Genomic DNA, 9374 nt, shown 5'->3' with positions numbered 1-9374 from the left:
ATTGTCATCATCTCCAAGTGCTTTTTGCTGAAAAAAAAATTGGAGAAGAGAAATACCAAGTAAGAAGAAGACTATCGTAAGTTAATGTGGGAAGTACACAGTAACATATGGAGAATGTAGACAAGAAGGAAATGAACTTCAAATTTACATGAATCGCTGAACATGTCCTGCTTGCAAGATACACCCAGAATGATTTCATTTGAAAGCAGAGACTAGAGAGTAAATAATAATTAGTTTGGGAAAAAAAGAAATTAACATAACACCAGAAGAAAAAATAGTCCTTTATGACCAACTTAAGCATAAAATGCTTATTCATTTGCATATATTTCTAATAGAAGCACTAAATTCGCTTGTGCTAGAGGAATGCAAAATGAGAAACTAATTGATGAACATATTAACAATTAAAATCATCAACCTTTGAGCTGCATTGTCTGTCTCTTCATTATCTATGCATTTTAGCTCGTTTTCATCAAACCCTGTGCCCAAGCAGGAAGTCTCAGGCACTGTATACAAATCGGTGCCAAAGTCATCAAAGTTATCCATATCAACATTCTGCAATTATCATAAGAAGACAAAAATTAGTCATGGACTAGCCCATCAATCTTCCTTGTTTCCGAAAAACAGATAACATCATAACAAGACGATAAGGAATAAGTTATCTAAAGCATAATTATTTTCAGTTAGTTTAAAACACCAAGCACTTATTCACATTTGCCTCTGTTCTTGGGACCAGGGTTAGTATGGCATCGGGGAGCGAGTAGAGAGACACCTACAAATTTTCGGAAGTAGGAACCAAGAAATGAACTGGAAGTGACCCAAAAGTAGATCATGAAGCAAGCGAGAGCCAAAGTAGCAAGTTAAGAAACAACTAGCCAGCAAAAAAAATAACTTATAAACAAAGATCAAACATTCAAGTTTCAAACTCCAAACTTTTCCATAATTAAGTTTTAAGCTTTGGCAAAGATTTATAAAATAAGGTTGATTACATTAGGAATCTAGATTTTACTGAAAAATGAAGTTTGCATCAGTTGCCTGAATGGGAAGCACAGTTCTGGTCACAAAGGAAGCTGGCTTCTTTCTTTAAATAGTGCTCTCAAGACACTTCAAAAGCACCTTACTTTTTGCTTTCCATTGTGCTTCCAAGTCCCGTTCGCATTCTGCTACTCCTGTTTGGGACCAGTTTCCAAACTCAGGTGTTGTCACTGTGAGTGCGCTGGCCTTGAGGGACACCAAGAATGCTCACTTACCAATCTTATCATGTTTAGCATTTATGTTTGTCCTGCATGAATACTAAGTATATGTCAAACATAATACGTATAAATCACAAAGTTACCTACATGTTATATGTTAAGTGTACGGATATTATAAATATACATATATCATATATGTCATATATGTTATGTATTTATATATATATATATATATATAATATATATATATATATTATACATTTACGTATACGTTACATAGTAATATACTACATTTATGATGTCATATATACAGTATATACAATTCAATATAATATTTATGTAATATACATATATAAAACTATAATAGTTATATATACATATACGCATAACTATATACTATTTATGTCATATACTATAATATTATACACATACAACTATATGTGCACATTACGTACACAATATATTACATGTATTACATATATGTAATATATACATAAATGTATTATATATATATACATATATATATGTGTGTGTCTGTATTATATATGTTATGTAACATATATAGACATATATAATAAATTATCTATTGCATATGTAATATAACATGTTATAAAGTAGGTCACATGGGTGCACGAACTATGGTGGCGCACCTGCACCGATGCGGGTGCGGCCTGGCACGTCACTCAACTCGATCAAACCTAATGGGATGCTCCTGACGGCATCTGTTATTATTTTCTCTTGTTTTTCTCCTTTTTTCCTTCTCCTATCTTTTCCTCTTCTTTTTTTCCTTCCTCTCTCTCTCTCCCCCCCCCCCCCCCACCCTCTTTACTCTATAATAAAACTTTGAATTTTGATGAGATTAAGGTCAGGTTGATAAAAAATTTGAAAATACACACAAATAAAATTACATATATAACAAATAACGTATATATATATATATATATATAATATATATATATATATATAATATATATATATATATATATATATATATATATATATATAATATATATATATATATATATATATATATTATATATATTATATATATTATATATTATGCGCTCTAGCCGCACCGGGACCCATGTGACATAGATGCATACTAACATAGTTACATATTGTGGATATATACAAGTGTACTCATATTAATGTATTACATCATATATACATATATATATGAACATATATATAAACATATTACATATATATATATATATGTATATGCACAATATGTATAACATTTGAAACTATATATGTATGTACATATGTACTATATTATACTATAATATAATGGTATATACATATATGTGGAATATAATAAATATATCTATTATATATGTGATATGTGTATACTTATATCATATGTGATATGTTAATATACGTATACAGATATATGTTAACATATATACAATACATGTATGAAGTATATATTTTATAGTATACTGTACATATCAACACATGAATTTGAATGTGGACGGAAATATAAAATTACTGGGAACTTTGCCTCTGCAACCAGATTATAGTGTTCAGGTTCTGCACAATATGCGAGGAAAAGAAAGAAGAGTTAGCAAAGAAGCTACATTGCAATGAGATGCACAGGCATAGCTGGTGAAAATAAGTAAACAACCTATCTTTGTCACAATTCTCTCTAAACGTTCAGAAAACTCATGAAAGAGCTGCTACTTATAGGTTTGCACGAGCATGGAGTCACATACATCAGTATGTACATGCAATTTTCAAGATTTTTCAGGAAAGCAATGTCAAATATAAAATATAAGTAGAAAAAAAGTAATAAAACAGCTGAGAAGATAACACTAATTTTCAAGATTTTCTTTTGGTTTGTTAACTACATATGGTTAAAATGGTAATTATACAATATACATGTAAAAGCAACTTGACCCTCTAAAAAACAGTTATTAGTCGGAGGGGGTTTGCTTGACTCAAAATCATTATTAATTGAAGGAAGGCTTCTCAAAGAAACGTAGGTACCAGCCACAAACTAGGCCTCACTCAATAGCCTATTTACTTGGTTTCACCTACATCCTTCTTGTATCACTAAGAATGAAAACTTAGTCAATACACAGAAATAAGGAATAGTTAATATCTAAACATTGCACCATACACATCCACAACAATGACAAACTAACTACCTTAGAGATTTTATAAAGAAAAGTTCCACATGTGAACAGCATCGAAGTTAAATGTGGCTACTTTAATTTGTCTCATAGTGAAGGAGCCAGTTCCAAGGACGAGTTTGCCAAGTTCTGCAAAAGTTGCATGTTTAGGTGGTGAAAATGGTGGGCTACATAGAAAGAAAATGAATGCCAAAGCTGCAAAATAAGCATATTGGGTCATAGTCCAGCATTACAAGGAGGACTACTTGAAAATGCACTACAAGAACTAATGCAAACGGTGGGCTAGTGAATTGGGTAAGTTGACTTCACATGGTCAATGTTCACCAATGCACGAAGAAACATAAAAATGAAGAACATCAGAAGTCAACTTTGTGCTGACATTACAAACTAATTTTAACAATGCAAATATAAAGTTTGTGTTCTTAATCAACAGAAAAAAACAAGTCACAAAAGCAAAGCATATTCAAATACTATTTGATCGCAAATATTTTAAATACCAAATCAAAGACAACAAGGTCTTAAAGCATGTGATTTCATGATGTAGAATTACCTCGTTCTTCTTGGCTATGCAAGATTACCCTGTTCTAATTAGAATTAAACTTGCGAACACAACATTTACGAAGATATAGAAATCTCTCTCTCTCTCTCAAACACATGCCATGCATTCACAATCCGAGACCTTAGTACCTGAATAGGCGTGACTCAAGATTCTTTACAGGCTGCAGGATTTAGGAACAGGGTGGTCACCTTGCGAAACTCAGAGAGTGTAGGTATTTGTCAACTTAGTAATTTAGTCACATAAGTGAATGAGAGCAATAGAAAGATAAGTAGTCACAGAAGTGAACATGACACTAGTAATGCTTAGAGAAACAATGACCACTCCCACTTTTGGTGGATAGCCAAAGGAGCAAGAAGTATAAAATAATGTCACATAAAATTAGTTGACATCAAAGACGGGGCCACCCATGGCTTGGGATGTGCAAAGGCCCCACATGCAGTTTCTCATTTCAAAATTTGCCATATTAAAAAAAGGAAAATGTTTTCTTAATGAATAGCAATTATAAGAGAGTATAACAATTGCCGCGTTTCTTTTGTACAGGTTGCACATAAAGTTTGATATAGACAAATTTTTATGAACACCAATCTTCTCATTGAAAATCCATTTCAGAAAGCATTTTCATCTTGTAGTGTGGATTTAGTTTTCTTTACAACAAATATAAAAATCTAAAGTCAAATTTTATTGGGACAAACTCCCAAAAGAAGGCTCGTTAAGTGGCATGTCTTTTCTGTCGTATTAAAAAAGAGTATTAAAAAAGACATTAAAAATTATATTGTTCATTAACTTATTAAGTTATTCTTGTGTAGTAGTGCAATTTGTTATTCTATTAACTAAAACACATCTTCTGTTTCAGGAAATTCTTACATGAAATGACATTTTTTATTCTACTAAATGACAAGAGAGTGGCCCTGCAGCTCAACTTTCTAACTCTGCCACTGATTTGCATATGAGAGAAAAAAATAAACCTGGTAGCTCTTCGCAATTTATATCTTCGAATGTACTCTCATAGAACCTCATAGGTGTTCTTGTGGAGCTAGTTGCCAAATAAAATTTCCAGTAACCACTCAATGAGTGCCCAAATGGCAAGCCCTCAATCCAATAGCCAACACTATCTAAAGAACTAGAAACAACATCGTCATTCCAAGCAGCTAAGTTGGAAACCAGCACATCAACTTCGCTTCTCTTGCACCAATACTTGAGAGGACCTACAAACAGCGGTTGAATAACTAAAAATTTTTAAAAGTATGTCAAGAATACATAGCAGAAATATATGAAGGATGCCAAACTCAACTATCTGCAATAAAAAAAAATGAAAAAAACAAGAGATGAACCCTGTACATGTGTCATCACAAATTGAGCTTCATACCTAGACAAGTTTCATTGTACAAACTCAAATGCAAATCTAAAGTTTTCCAATTAATCCACAAATCCTGAAAACCAACATAAGATCATAATTTCAAAAATTGCACTGGTACATTGATGCACAGGAGGAGGTGATAAAATCATCCTAATCCCTTTCTTCACAACCCCCTTCAACTGGCTACCAATTTTAGGAGAAAATACAATGCATGCAGAGCCAATGATCAAATCTTTATAGATCATCCTATTGCCTCCTTGTTCTACTGCACCATCAACAATTATGAACACAGGTAGAGTCTCCCCCACAAAAAAGCATATTCAAGTGTCATATGCACTCAAGAGAGAAAGGAGCTAGCCTTTTCAAGAAGCTTGAAGTGAGAAACAAAACAAAGTGAAGATACTGATGTAGAAGAAGTAGCAACAAATATAGATGACTATAAAACTCTAGTATACACATGCATCCTTATATACCTGGGCATAGCCATGACATGTCCAACTAACGTATCTGCCTTTAAATAGAATCACAAGCTCAATGAAGAGAACACGACAGTTAACAAACAAACTGCAACTACCTTAACTAAGACTCAAACAAGTATGGCATTTTGAACCATGAGCACTAACCTGAACCACGTCCCCACTATACTAAACTACAGCTAGGAAGGCAACAAGAAGAAAATTCAATTCAAAACCAAACTTTCATGCATCTCGAACTAGATCAGAACATCAAGAAAATTCAATTTAAAATGTGTTCTTAAAAAAAAAAAAACATAAATTTCACAAGGACAACCAAATGGATCCATGTTGGACTTGGAGAAAATGATGAAGATGATGAAGGACTTGGCTGTACAGAAAATGATGAAGGACATGCACAAGGGAGATTCAAGCCCCTTTGCTCTCTCTCTCTCTCTCTCTCACATGTATAGCCCCCCCACTTCAATCCCTCCCATACCCTCCATGTCCCTCTCCTTTAGCACCCACCAAGCGAAGCTGAATCCCTACCAACTCCCTAAGCACCCATGCACGTCATGCCTCCCTCCTTATTCTCACCCTAGAGGTCGCACCACATCCCTATCCTCGGACTCACCAAGGACTCCAAGGAAGAGTGATGCCTTGAGATCCTAAAGCAGGGACCTAGTGGCTCGGCAGCCCACTCCTTCTCATAGACATGAACAGGCTTGAGCTCTATCTTTAGAGGAGACCTAAGTGAAGAAGGGCTCGAACAAAATAAGGCAATCAAAAACCTTACTAGATAATTTTCCTAGCAATAACACACAAATATATGCAAAGTCACAATTCTCCCCACCAAACAAAAAGTCTAAAACTGTGTAGGTTGGAGTATTGGGTTTGATATGGATACAGAGCCTTAAATAAATAATAATGATAATAACTAGAAAGTTTCACTAAAAAATTTGTAAAAAGTAAAATTGAAAAATCTGTTTCCTAGGTAGAATTCAAAAAAACAAGAAATACAGCTCAGTTTCCAAAATTTTTGTTTGTGAGAAATAGAAACAGTGAAAAGTTTAAGAAGAATATATCAAAATACTCAAAGTTGAAAAAAAATTCAAATTTTGTCGGCTGATTTTCACGCAAGAAACTTCAAACCAACAATCAAACCCAAATTCAACTTTATCCCAGATCAGAACGTCATAAGTCTTCTGACTCTGAAACAGAGAATGATTTTTGTAGTTTTTACAGGTTTGCCAAATCATGGTTAGACCTGTCTTTGTAAAGAGTTGATACCAAAACTAAATGTTGTATTGACTCAATGGAAACAGAGGACCTTCAAAAATACTGAATGCTTATGATATAAGGAATGTCAACGACCAAAGACAAATAACGAAAAAACAAATCGATGACTAATATATGTTTGCAAAATAATTCACCTAAGTAACTAGGTTCAACCCATTCAGAAAGGCTTGACTAATGAAGAGAAACAAACACACAAAGTAAATACCAAGGCATGACAGCTCCAATATTCATATACATTCTAAAATATAAATTGGTGTAACCATGCCATGGGCAACTAACATACATATTCAAAATCACAAGCTCAATGAATAAAACATGACACTTAACAATCAGACACCAACCACTTTAACTAAGATTCAAACAAGCATGAAATCAGAAAACTACCCACGTCCCCACTGGATTAGACTACAAATAAAATATGCACCTAAAGAAGGCAAGTCAAGCACCACAAGAAGAAAGTCCAAACAATTGACCTTCAACAATAGTCTCACATGATGAGGACTCTAGTTAAATGACGCACTACATGAAACTCACTCTAAACTGAGCACGGCCATAGGCTGGAATCACATGGAACATAAAAAACGATACATACTGAACCTAGGTCTCAAAGTCTAAAAGACTCTAAACCTGTTTGATACTCACCAATAAGACCTGACCTTAACACGAATCCAAATGGAACCAAGTCCCAACCTGTAAAGAGAAAGTTCAATGGAGGACCCAGCAGCGTGGTGGACAGTGTGCTCAATGATGCTTCAAGATGGAACACCTTATCTTACTCTCACTTTTGACACTTGAAAATTCTTTACGCCAGCTAAGAAGAGCAACAAGAAGGAGGGATAAATAGAAGGAAATCTACCGCATGCTGGAGATAGGGGGTTGTTAAAATGAATGGTTAGATGGCTATGTGCCGGAAATACCATAGGGCCTTCTCAAGCATATCCAACATTTTAAAACAACTAAACGTAGCAAGAGTACAAGAAATAGTTAGCTAGTATAAGATTATGTAAATGAAAAAAATCAAATCAAATCAAATCTAGAATCACATTTCGAAAAAACTACTACCTAATCAGCAATGAGAAATAGGACCCATGAGTGAGGATAGGGGATTAAGTGTGGTGACCTCCGAATTTGGGTCCATAAGGGAAACCAAATAAAATCACGTGCTTACCCATGTTCTCTCTTAGTTTCCTTATTGCTCATCCACATCATCCCAACTTATCCAACATATGTCTAGCTAGAAACCAAACTCAACTAACAGAGAATCAAAATCAACTAAATATGTACTAAATAGGGTACATTTACTTATACAGCCCACCATATATAAGTATATATATGGTCATAACTCCTATACAGTTATGACCAAATAACATGGTTATCCTATTCTGATCATAATACTATATTCCAGTATGACCTCTAATAACATAACACAAGTTCCCTTATATTAAATGGGATATTACTCAAAAACAATAGTGCTATGTCTGGTAGAAAGCTTTGTCCATCCGTGAAGTTTCGATGACTTGAACAGAAATCACAATCATTTGCTGATTTATATTCAAAAAAAGGTAACTCAACTTCGGAAAGTGTAAATTTAATGAGACGCACAAGGATGATTGAGAGGCTTCTTAGTTAATTGCGTGCCAAGCATTGCATGCACAAGCAAGAAGAAATGACCAGGCTGCACACATTACCTATGTCACCAGCTTGCTGTTGCTTTGACTGAATGATGATGTTACACCTTCCAACACATACATCCTACTGTTATTATTTGGCCAAAATCGAAATTGAAACACCCAATCCTTTCCATTTGCATCCTGAATCCTAAGAGGCAGTCCTTCAGGATGAGAAATTGCCGGGAAGTATGTCTGTTCAAGATTAAGAATTGCATAAGAATCAAGCACATGATTGTACCAAAAACCAAATTTAATTATTGAAGGAAGTCCAAGGAAGAAAGCAGCTCTAAACAAGTTAGACGCTCTATTATATGGTAAAACAAGAGGACGAAAAAGTCTAACATGGTCTTAGTTTCAGAAAAGACGACAATAAAAATTTCAGTAACATACCTCTACACACTTTTTTGGTAGCACCAGGTGCCCTATCCGACCTGCATCACTAGCACTCAATGCTTCCTCAGATAAAGGGGTGATAATAGAATTTGAGCTTACGGAAGGTCAAGGATCACATGGAGGACTTGGATTCTCTATAATATCAACAAATCAAGTGCAAATTTTAGAGTGAATCAATCATGCCAAGCAAATATGCTTTACGGTAGATGCCTGCTCCAGTTCTAGAAGTGTCTCACCTACCTTTTCAGTTCTAGGATACTTCATCGTTGAACATGAGTTGGAATTCCAAGCTAAGGAGTGAAAAAGCCTGTGCAAGTCC

The sequence above is a fragment of the Nymphaea colorata genome, chromosome 4 (genome assembly GCF_008831285.2).
Source record: "Nymphaea colorata isolate Beijing-Zhang1983 chromosome 4, ASM883128v2, whole genome shotgun sequence".
Lineage (NCBI taxonomy): Eukaryota > Viridiplantae > Streptophyta > Magnoliopsida > Nymphaeales > Nymphaeaceae > Nymphaea > Nymphaea colorata.
Note: the sequence above shows the minus strand (reverse complement) of the source record.